This window comes from Entelurus aequoreus, linkage group LG19 (genome assembly GCF_033978785.1).
Source record: "Entelurus aequoreus isolate RoL-2023_Sb linkage group LG19, RoL_Eaeq_v1.1, whole genome shotgun sequence".
In the NCBI taxonomy this organism is placed as follows: Eukaryota; Metazoa; Chordata; class Actinopteri; order Syngnathiformes; family Syngnathidae; genus Entelurus; species Entelurus aequoreus.
This window is the reverse complement of record NC_084749.1, coordinates 30,860,715-30,872,126: the sequence shown is the minus strand read 5'-3', so window position 1 is coordinate 30,872,126 and position 11,412 is coordinate 30,860,715. Positions and strand designations below refer to the sequence as shown.

The window sequence follows — 11,412 nt, the reverse complement described above, 5'->3', positions numbered from 1 at the left end:
CATCCATCCATTTTCTACCGCTTGTCCCATTCTGGGTTGCGGGGGGTGCTGGAGCCTATCTCAGCTGCATTCGGGCGGAAGGCGGGATACACCCTGGACAAGTCACCACCTCATCACAGGGCCAACACAGACAACATTCACACTCACAATCACACACTAGGGCCAATTTAGTGTTGTCAATCAACCTATCCTCAGGTGCATGTCTTTGGAGGTGGGAGGAAGCCGGAGTACCCGGAGGGAACCCACGCAGTCAAGGGGAGAACATGCAAACTCCACACAGAAAGATCCCGAGCCCCGGATCGAACCCAGGACCTTTGTATTGTGAGGCAGACACACTAACCCCTGTACCACCGTGCTGCCTGGTTTGAATTCATATCCAACAATAGTGAGAACGACTTTTTATTGACAATATCAGCTACTGAGTGTCATTTTTTTAATGTTTTCTGCTGGTGGTGTGCCTCAGAATTTTTTCAACGAATGTACCTTGGCTCAGAAAAGGTTGGAAAACAATGCAATAGACTACCCGTCCAGCCAGGCCTTGTTTTACAGCAGAACAAGGGGGCGGTGTCGTCATTATGATGGACATTTCAATGAGCCAATCAGAACTCGTGATGTTCAGCCACCCGCTACGTAGTTTTCGAGAAGGGGATGCTACTTGTCAGGAAGTCTTAGCAAGAGTCTAGTGTCCGTATCTTCGAAACTTCTCAAATAATCCCATAAAGAAACCCAACCTTGACAATACTAGGTTGTTCTACTACGCAGTTTTCCTTCAAATTTCCGATGAGCTATTTCAAAAAACAACCTTGTGAGAGAGGAGCTTAAACTTTAGACGGAGCGTCAAATGTACTAAACGAAACGGAAGTAACCTGCCAGCTGTCTGGCTAAGCTTGCTAGGTGAGTACAACACGCGACGTTTATTCGAAAAAATATATATTCTATGTCTCTTTCTGGCATCTTATGTACACGTATGTTGTCATTTGTTGTTTAGTGTAAAGTGTTAGCTTTGCTCTCTGACAAACAGTCTAACAGAATTGGCTAACTAGGGGAGTTGAAATGCTAGCGGCTCATATGTGTTCATATCATGTTCACCACCAATAGACAGGAAGACGAGGCCTTGTTGTAGAGTGTAGACGTAAACAATATTCATATTCGCGACAAACTGTAACATAATATCATGAGATCCTGTTTATTAATGCCGCCATTACCATAGTTTAACTTTTGTATCCAAAGCTTTAAATATGTTTCAGCCAATGTGCATTCCGAGCACTGCAAAAGCCACCATAGCTTTATCGATCATAATTAATTAGAACCTACGTTTAAAGCTCAGATATACAGTCTAATTACATTAACATCTATTGCTATGGTTTTAATTTATTTTGAACAGGCATGCCATTACAATATGGCCCCTCACATATTTTCAGTTTTTCATTACAGCATGTATAAAAAGGAGTCGGAAGAAGCAGATCTTTTTTTATTTTAATTTATTTTTCATTGACATCCAGCATCAGACATTCCTATCCATTACATCATATTCGCATACATCATGTATCTGTTGTCTGCCCTAAATGTCAAAATATTTTTTTTTGTTTATATCCCAACCATACCAACATGGTAGTGATTTGCATTTGAATTCCCACAATTTCTCCAGCAGGCAGGGGAGTTGTTATCTAGTGAGACTTCTGAGAAGGTGTAATAAAAAATCTGATCAAACTTTTCCAGCCAAACTCCCTCCACTTGGGTGAGCTGGTACATGTCCATTGATAATTCCATATTATTGTCCATTCTTCCTCAGATATAGTTATCCCTCCTTCCTTCTCCCATTTTGTTTTAATATATAAGGTTGAATATGATTTCATATTCAACAGACCCTTATAAAAGCATGAAACAGTTCTATCAATAATTTCTGAATTGTAGGCTTTTGTAAACAGTTTAATCAAACATATACTCGTCTTTGTGACACTTTTCACCTTCATATTAACAAAATGCCGCAACTGCAGATATCGATAGAAGTCTTGGTTTTCTAAAATATATGTCCTTTTAATAGTTTCAAAACTAAGCACTGGTGTGCCGTGGGAGATTGTCTAATTTAACCTATTTGGGTTAAAAATATTTTTTGCAAACCAGTAATTGTAGTCTGCAAATGATGTGTTGTTGTTGAGTGTCGGTGTTATCAAGAGCTCGGCAAAGTAAATGTGTAATACTCTTCCATATCAGTAGGTCATACTTGCCAACCCTCCCGATTTTCCCGGGAGACTACCGAATATCAGTGCCCCTCCCGAAAATCTCCCGGGGCAACCATTCTCCCGAATTTCTCCCGATTTCCACCCGGACAACAATATAGGGGGCGTGCCTTAAAGGCACTGCCTTTGGCGTCCTCTACAACCTGTCGTCACGTCCGCTTTTCCTCCATACAAACAGCGTGCCGGCCCAGTCACATAATATATGTGGCTTTTACACACACACAAGTGAATGCAATGCATACTTGATCAACAGCCATACAGGTCACACTGAGGGTTAGGGTATAAACAACTTTAACACTGTTACAAATATGCGCCACACTGTGAACTCGCACCAAACACAAATGACAAACACATTTCGGGAGAACATCCGCACCGTAACACAACATAAACACAACAGAACAAATACCCAGAACCCCTTGCAGGACTAACTCTTCCGGGACGCTACAATATGCACCCCCGCTACCACCAAACCCCGCCCTCCCCCCAAATTCGCCCCCCCATCTCCCGAATTCGGAGGTCTCAAGGTTGGCAAGTATGCAGTAGATGTCGGAAATAGCGGAGGCATTATGCAGGTAAAATTGTGTTTAATGCTTAAACCAAAAATAAACAAAAGGTGAGTGCCACTAAGAAAAGGCATTGAAGCTTAGGGAAGGCTATGTAGAACGAAACTAAAACTGAACTGGCTACAAAGTAAACAAAAACAGAATGCTGGACGACAGCAAAGACTTTTACTGTGGAGCAGAGATGGCGTCCACAAAGTACATCCGAACATGACTTGACAATCAAAATGTCCACACAAAGAAGGATAGCAACAACTTTAAATATTCTTGATTGCTAAAACAAAGTAGATGCGGGAAATGTCGCTCAAAGGAAGACATGAAACTGCTACAGGGAAATACCAAAAAAAAGAGAAAAAGCCACCAAAATAGGAGCGCGAAACAAGAACTAAAACACTACACACAGGAAAACAGCAAACAACTCCAAATAAGTCACGACGTGATAGATAGATAGTACTTTATTGATTCCTTCAGGAGAGTTCCCTCAGGAAAATTAAAATTCCAGCAGCAGTGTACAGAATTGAGATTGTGACAGGTCGTGACAGTACACCTACTTTGAGACAAGACCTATAGTGATGCATGCTTGGTTATGGTTTAAAGTTATATCCAACAATTGCAACAACAACTTTTTACTGTCAACTGAGTTTCGTTTTTAATGATTACTGCTGGTGGTGTGCCTCCGGATTTTTTCAATGCAAAAAAATGTGCCTTTGATCAAAAAAGGTTGAAAAACACTGCCTTAGATATCCAGTCCTTAAATCTTGAGTCTAATTTGTTAGGTGTAAACTCTGTATCATAGGCACACCATTTAAGAACTGCAATATCACTCTTGAGTTTGTATTCCTTTATGATCATTTTCCACACTTTAAGGGTCCATTTCACCCATGGGTTATCGATGTTATTTATGTGGGTTTGTAAATTGCTATCCGCCAGGATTGCTTGTTTGGGGATGGAGGGCATTTCTGGAAGAATCTGATTTTATTTAACCCTAACCCTTTATCTTTTTCATAGCAATTTCCTACACATGTTCACTTCCTGTGCTCAAACAAAATAAATAGTTGTATAAATAAATAACCAAAATTCTCAGTAGTAAGTAGTTAAGTTGTGATTCACATAATGAGATCAATACTATTTTTTCAATGAGGTTCAAGATGTTTACCAGGACTGTTCTTTGAACAGTTTTTTAACTGGATTATATTCGTACATTGTTTGACTTCTTTGCTTAATCCATTGCATCCATCCATCCATTTTCTACCGCTTATTCCCTTTTGGGGTCGCGGGGGGTGCTGGAGCCTATCTCAACTACAATCGGGCGGAAGGCGGGGTACACCCTGGACAAGTCGCCACCTCATCGCAGGGCCAACACAGATAGACAGACAACATTCACACTCACATCCACACACTAGGGCCAATTTAGTGTTGCCAATCAACTTATCCCCAGATGCATAATTTAGTTTTTCACATACAAATATGCTAAAGGTTTTAAGAGTGTGTGGTACTTGCATACAAATGCTTTAAATTAGATTTTCCCCTGGGGTTACATTTCTTCTCTTTTGTTGAGAAGAATTGTTGTACATTTGAGTTGCAGGTTCTAATTTGCTTTGTGCATATGCAAATGTGCAAAATCATTGAATTTCCATATTTTTGGTTCAATCGATGAACAAGGGGTTTGAATGTCTCCATAACCGACATTATGTATTATTCTATTGACCTTTTTTGTAACACGTTTAGTGAATTCAGCATACTTTTCTAGTTTGGCATTTAACTAACCACTATTTTGATAGTTGAATAGTCAGCGATTATTTTAATGAAAGACTAATCAGATTATGAAGTATAAACCTATTCAATGGCTCTAATTTAGCCATCGGCTTTAAAATTCAGTTGAATATATTTTTGGCAAGGACTAACAAAAATGACTAATTTATTCAGAAATATGTATTTATACTAGGGCTGGGCGATATGGCCTTTTATTAATATCTCGATATTTTTAGGCCATGTTACGATACACAATATATATCTCGATATTTTGCCTTAGCCTTGAAGGAACACTTGATGCATATAATCACAGCAGTATGAGGATTCAATGTGTCTACATTAAAACATTCTTGTTCATACTGCATTAATATATGCTCATTTTAAACTTTCATGCTGAGAAGGAAATCACAACTAAGTCAATTTAACAAAACTGTATTTATTAAACAGTTATTAAGCAGTGGCACAAACATTCATGTCATTTCCAAAACAGAAAGTGCAAGATTGTCTGACATTTAAAAAAACAAGCTATTAGTGCACTTTTGTGCATGATGTCACAAAGATGACATTTCAAAACAACACTAAATTAAAGTGTACTTTTTGTAGAGAACGCCACTACAATAGTTTAAAAATAATAAAGTGAAATTTTGTGCATGATGTCACACAAGATATTTCAATAACTGTCAATTAAAAATGAGCTGCATAATAGGAAATCAAATAGTGTATGTCCTTCGCTATGTGGTAGGTTCCTGCGGATGTTATCTCCTTCTGTTGTTGACTAGTTTTTTCATACGGTGTTGATGTGGAAATGGTTTTGATGTGCAGGTTGCTTTGGCATTTTGTTGGTGTGGCACCTGCCGGAGATGTTGACATGCGGAGTTTCAAGCACTCCTCATTTTCTAGCGTTTGACTTTTCAAATGATGCTACGAATGAGCAATAATGCTACTTTTTGTAGCAACGCTTTTACTTGACATATTACGGTTGTCTGTTGTCTGTTCAACATATTCCCGCTTGCAGCTAAACCACCGCCCGACGATGGACTCCCTGTTGTTTTTCATGGGAATGAATTCTTCCTCCATTTGTTACCAGATTCGCACCTTCTTTCTCGTAATACCACTCGCACCGCTCCGCTAGCATCACAGCTAATGTTACCCATTCTGCTACCTCTCTGCTCCGTGAAGGCGTATGACAAGTATGTGACGTATGTAAGAAGGTGCGCTTGTTTTAAGTCTCTGTGCGAAGGAGAGACACGTTAGAAGAGCCTGCGGTCTTAATGCCCGCAGCTAAAAGCAACTGCTTGAGAACGTATACTCGAATATCACGATATAGTCATTTTCTATATCGCACAGAGACAAACCCGCGATATATCGAGTATATTCGATATATATCGCCCTGCCCTAATTTATACTGTAACTGTACTGCTCATTAGGCTGTTACAGAAATCAAAATAACTATAAAAACTTTTGTTCATTTAAAAGCAAGGGCAGGCCCAGTGTTGACAAAAATAAAAGTATATTTTTTTAATGAAAACAAAGGACAGTAAAAATGCAGCAATTAATACAAACAAGAAACACTAAAGCTATCTAACTTTCTTAAAAATAAGCAAATATTTTGTGATGATGTTTTTAAAAAGCTACACACAGGTATATTAATGATTATTGGTTAAGTCCTAACATTTTTAGCAATCTGACTCAATTAATTCTGACATTTTTAATAGTGTATATGTTTTCTTTAATGTGTGCCTAATGTGTGTAAGTGTAGGCGTGTGTGTTTGATTGATGTTTGTTATTGTGCCTTTCTTCTTTGCACTGCAAACTGATGCTGCTTGACACCTGAAATTCCTGACAAATAAAAAAATTACTTAATTTGCTTTAGGCAAACTTTAGTTGGCGGACTTTGGCTCAAATGATAGTTATTTTTCACAAAACTTGTATAATACTTGTTAGCTAGTTAACAAGCTAACTATCTTAGAGAGTTGAGATTGCATCCTCCAGATGTCCGACGTCATTCCTCCTCTTTGAATGTGACCGTATCACTGATGTACTGGCATAAAAAACAAGGTCCACTTTGCAAAATAAGCAAGGTATTCATGTCTTTAACAAGAATCGGGTGAAATGTTCCCACACTTGACATGTTTTCACCTGCAATGTTGTTGCGAGTGGCCACACTGTGGCTTTCGCCCAGAAAAACACAAGTGATGACATCACCAACTATTGTTGCTGAATACATTCGTCGGCGACAAATTTTATTGTCGACATTGTCGACAAATCGGTGCACCCCTCATTGCAAGTAAAATAATTTTCCTGTAACACCACCACAAAAATTGTTAGGCATGTTGATGTATAATGTGATGTTTTTTGTTTTAATGTATTAGTGGATTACATTTATTATAATGTTTTTATTGTTCAAATCACAGTATGTTAATCATAACCAATTATAATATTATAAAAGAAAATACATTATTTTGAAATTGCATAATTACTTTGCAGTCAACACATTAAAACTGTGATAGCCTTGCATTTTGGGATTGATGATTACTGGCTACCAACCAACCATATTGAACCTGCAGGAAAATGTGCTGAGAGAATCAATATTGTCAACAAATGTTGTAATTCTCCACTTTCGGTAGTGGAATGCATCAGTAATGGTCCATATGCATTTCAATGAAGATTGTGAATTGGGGTTGTCGAAAGGCTAGGGACGGACATTGAATTTGGTACATTTATAGGTACCGACAGAATTCCATCGGTACTACCGGGTACTGGTTCACGCAAAATCAAACTGTGCCATATTTTGATACCTTTGTTGCAAGTGATGTCACGTCCGGTTGCAGATTAGCTTAAGCAAATAACCGGAGTGGACTCGGCCGTTTTGCCTCTTGGTATTGTTGCTATTTGCCATGCCAAAAAAAAAGCCAGCATTCATGATAAAAAGAGCACAAATGTACAGTAAGGCTCCACTTTCTAAATTCTGTAGTTCAATAGTTCTCAAATTATTTTCACCAAGTACCACCTCAGAAAACACTTAGCTCTCCAAGTACCACCATAATGACTAACATGAAAATACAGTAGCGTAGTAGGCCAGTAATCATTAAAAACAAGGTAGGGGTTTTACTGTAAGTGTTTTTAATATTTTTGGCCACATTACACACCGTTTGAACAGAAACACTGTGTTTAAATATTTAATTAAGTGATTATTTTGGCGTACCACTAGATGGAGCCCGCTACCACAGTTTATGAATCACTGCTCTAATGCTAATTTACATTGGAAATGCCATATACATGCTAATTAGCATTAGCAATTTTATACGCAGATTTTAACACCTCCATATTTGGTAATGAAAACTACAACTAAGTTGCATGTTACAATGAAATAGCTGATGTTTAATAAGTACAACACTTAGAGATTAAAGACTTTGTAGGGGGCAACAAAGGACTAGACTGTCTGGCACATTCAACCTAATGGCCAAGACTACTTCCTGACTACAGCAACACACTGTAGTCCAGTGGTTCTTAACCTGGGTTCGATCGAACCCAAGGGGTTCGGTGAGTCGGCCTCAGGGGTTCTGCGGAGCCTCCGCCGTGGAGGTCAAGACACACCCGACTCATCGTGTAAATAAAAACTTCTCCCTATCGCCGTATTATGGATACCCCCAAACAATGTTCCCTCTAATGTTCCATCTGATTTGCAGGTGTGTAATTTGTTGTGAGTTCATGCACTGTGTTGGTTTTGTTCTTTGAACAAGGTGATGTTCATGCACGGTTCATTTTGTGCACCAGTAAAAAAAACATATAACTTTGTCTTGAATTTGAAAAAAAATAAATATATTTTTCACTAAAGAAGGGTTCTGTTAATGCGTATATGAAACTGGTGGGGTTCGGTACTTCCAACAAGGTTAAGAACCACTGCTGTAGTCTAAGCAGTACTGCCATCTAACATCTTGGAATTGCAACTGCATGCAAAGGCTACTATATGATACTTACAAATGAGGTTTAGAAATATAAGACCACAAAATATAACAACTGGACAACACAGTTGTCATTATCAGCTCAGTGTTAAATGTGAAATAAAAAGTGAGATTTTATTAAACAAATAATACATAGGGTTGCAAAATTAATCACATTTTTATCCTAATTTTGTCTGCCATGCTTAAATTAAGATGATTGTTGTTGGTATTAACATTCAAAAAGCAGCCTCTGCTGCATATCAAATTGAGAACTTTCACAACCAACAAGAGTTTATTATTTTATGTTGATATTTCTATTCAAAGTTAGACTTTGAAATTAAACGAAAGCCTTCTTCACAAAGTGTTTGTTTGAAATAGAAAGTGCGATAAAAATGTTTTACATAACATAATCAGTAGTTTCAGTGATATCAGTGATCAGTGATTTCAATATTGATAACCATAATCGTGATTATCATCATGGTCAGGTTGTCACAGTTGTGATGCAACTGGGGATGTAACAATATGAAAATTTCACATCACGGTTATCGTGACCAAAATGATCATTCATGGATATCATTATTAGCAGAATCAGAATCAGATTTATTGGCCAAGTATGTTTAACACACAAGGAATTTGACTTGCTCTCTTTGTCCAATGCAAGAAGCAAATACATTGCGGCATTGTTGACTGTGCGCAAAGTATACACACACTGAAATCGTTTGAGTTATTTTTTCAAAACAAATATATATAGACATACTGTTAGAAATCACGCTATTTTGCGTTTCTGATGCTTCACTGATAGTGTTTTACTCTTAGTATTATATATATATATATTGATGGCTAAAATGTTATTGTTTTAAATATTGAGTTGATTTTGTACTGCAGCGTTTTAAGATTTATTTAAATTAAGTGTGTGAAAAATTAAATTATTGTTATTATTTATTATTTTTGGTGGGCTTTGTAGCGTCCTACTCTGCTCACTGGTCCTCAACCGCACCGTAAAAACACCTCCGTTTTGTATTCCTAGAACAATCACACATTCACAGCTTGTAGGTTCAAAGTGCACAATTGAATAGCTAGTTGCTCAGACAGTAATGTGTTTACTGTTTATGGGAAACAATGTTAATATGTCTTGTTTTCATGTTAGATAGCAAGCTGGCGCCAGTCAGTCCGTGAGTTTATCAAAGTGTGGCTATCTATCACGGGTTTCGATCATTTTAATTTAAAACAATAATACTAACCATCAGGAGTTTAACTGTGGTTATCATTAATACCATTTATTGTTACTTCCTTAGGTAAAACCAAACTAGGCCTTCCCTTTATCAGACTTTCATTCCAAATATTGTAATTACCAAAATCATCTGTTGCCTTTAGCTATTAAATAATTGCATAAATATTTATCCTCATCGAAGCATTGTTTTTGTGACTTAGCAAAAAATAAACAACAGGCCAAATTGACGGAAATGAATGAATACTTACTAATAAAATGTAATTGAAATGAAAATGACGGTCTTCATGCGTGCAGGTTATATTTAACCTCAAATGTTGTAAAATCCAATGCCTCAGAATATTGTGTTCAGTTCAGTTGAGTATGTATAAGTCACAAAATGCCACTGTTTAAAAATAACACTAGCAAACGTTAGAAGAAAGAGGAAATGATGACTGGATCCACATAAGGAACTAGTCAGTGCTTCTAGTGATGGGACGGTCAATATATTTATAGTAGGAATTTTTTGTTTGAAACAAAATCATACCAAGGTGCCCTGAAAATACTGATCTCCCTTGGTGGGTGGAGTCATGACATAAACTAATTGTGAACCACTGGTAATGGGGATGAGTATCGTTTACATTAGTACTAGTACCAAATTGATACGTCATTTTATTATTTTTTTGGTCAAAAAAGAAAAACTATTCATTTTGTGACATTCATGTTGAACAGACTCGTACTGGTAATTGAAATACTTCAAATCCATCCATCCATCCGTCCGTCCATCCATTCATTTTCTACCGCTTGTCCCTTTTTGGGGTCGCGAGGGTTGTACAATTGTATAAATTAAATGACAACAAAGTAATACATTTAAAAAAATAAGAAAAATATACACAACATAGAGAATGTGCAACTTAGTACTTTATGTTTATGTTTGATGCCCGTCATTCTGGGGGTTTGTGAATGCATCTCGCACGCCATGACCGTCATTGGTGCATAATGAGGAACTGCTGTGTTGTTATTGTGGGTACTGGGTAGCGTTATGACGAAAGCGGTTATTATGAGGGCTGCTGTTGTCTTGTTAAGGGTGGCAATACAGTTTTAAAAGAATGTCAGACACTTTGTGTTTCTGTCAGGACGCTGCAATACTTCCAAGAAGTTAACAATCACTTGCTGCAGGTGGCTGAGTTTGCATTTACTTAGTAACCAGCTATCATTTACGTTGGCTCCAGTGCTATTATGAAACCGGGTTTTGGTACCCATCTTTAGTCATTACTAGGGATGTAATGATAAATGGTATTAATGGAAGAACTGCAGCAAAGCTCCCGACGATTAGTATCAGTTTCAAATTAAAATGATAAAAAAAAAACGTGATTGATAATTGCACTTAGAAAAACTCATATACTGAATGGCGCCAGCTCATTAGCTTAAATGCTAACATGAAAACAAAAGACATTGTCTTTCCCCATTATGAAATTACATATCTTAATTTTACTATGTAAAGCGCTTTGAGTCACTAGAGAAAAGCGCTATATAAATATTATTCACTTCACTTCACATCCAATCGTATATAAACACATTGCTGTCTGAGCAACTAAGCTATTCAACTGTGCACATTGAACCTACAGGCTGTGCTCCCTCTAGGCCTTTTAAGGTCCGTTTATGGACCGCTGAACAGAGTAGGATGTCACAATGCCAGTTTCATTATT

At 37.5% G+C, this 11,412-nt stretch overlaps 1 protein-coding gene across 1 annotated transcript in view; it reads left to right on the top strand.

Annotated features, from left to right (window-relative positions):
- Nucleotides 1-620: 620 nt before the first annotated feature.
- The window catches only part of jak1 (Janus kinase 1), a 58,463-nt gene continuing 47,671 nt past the window's right edge, over nucleotides 621-11,412 (top strand). Inside the window, exon 1 of the mRNA XM_062028264.1 lies at nucleotides 621-894. The gene's annotated coding sequence lies outside the window, so the exon portion shown is untranslated. The remainder of the gene's footprint in view (nucleotides 895-11,412) is intronic.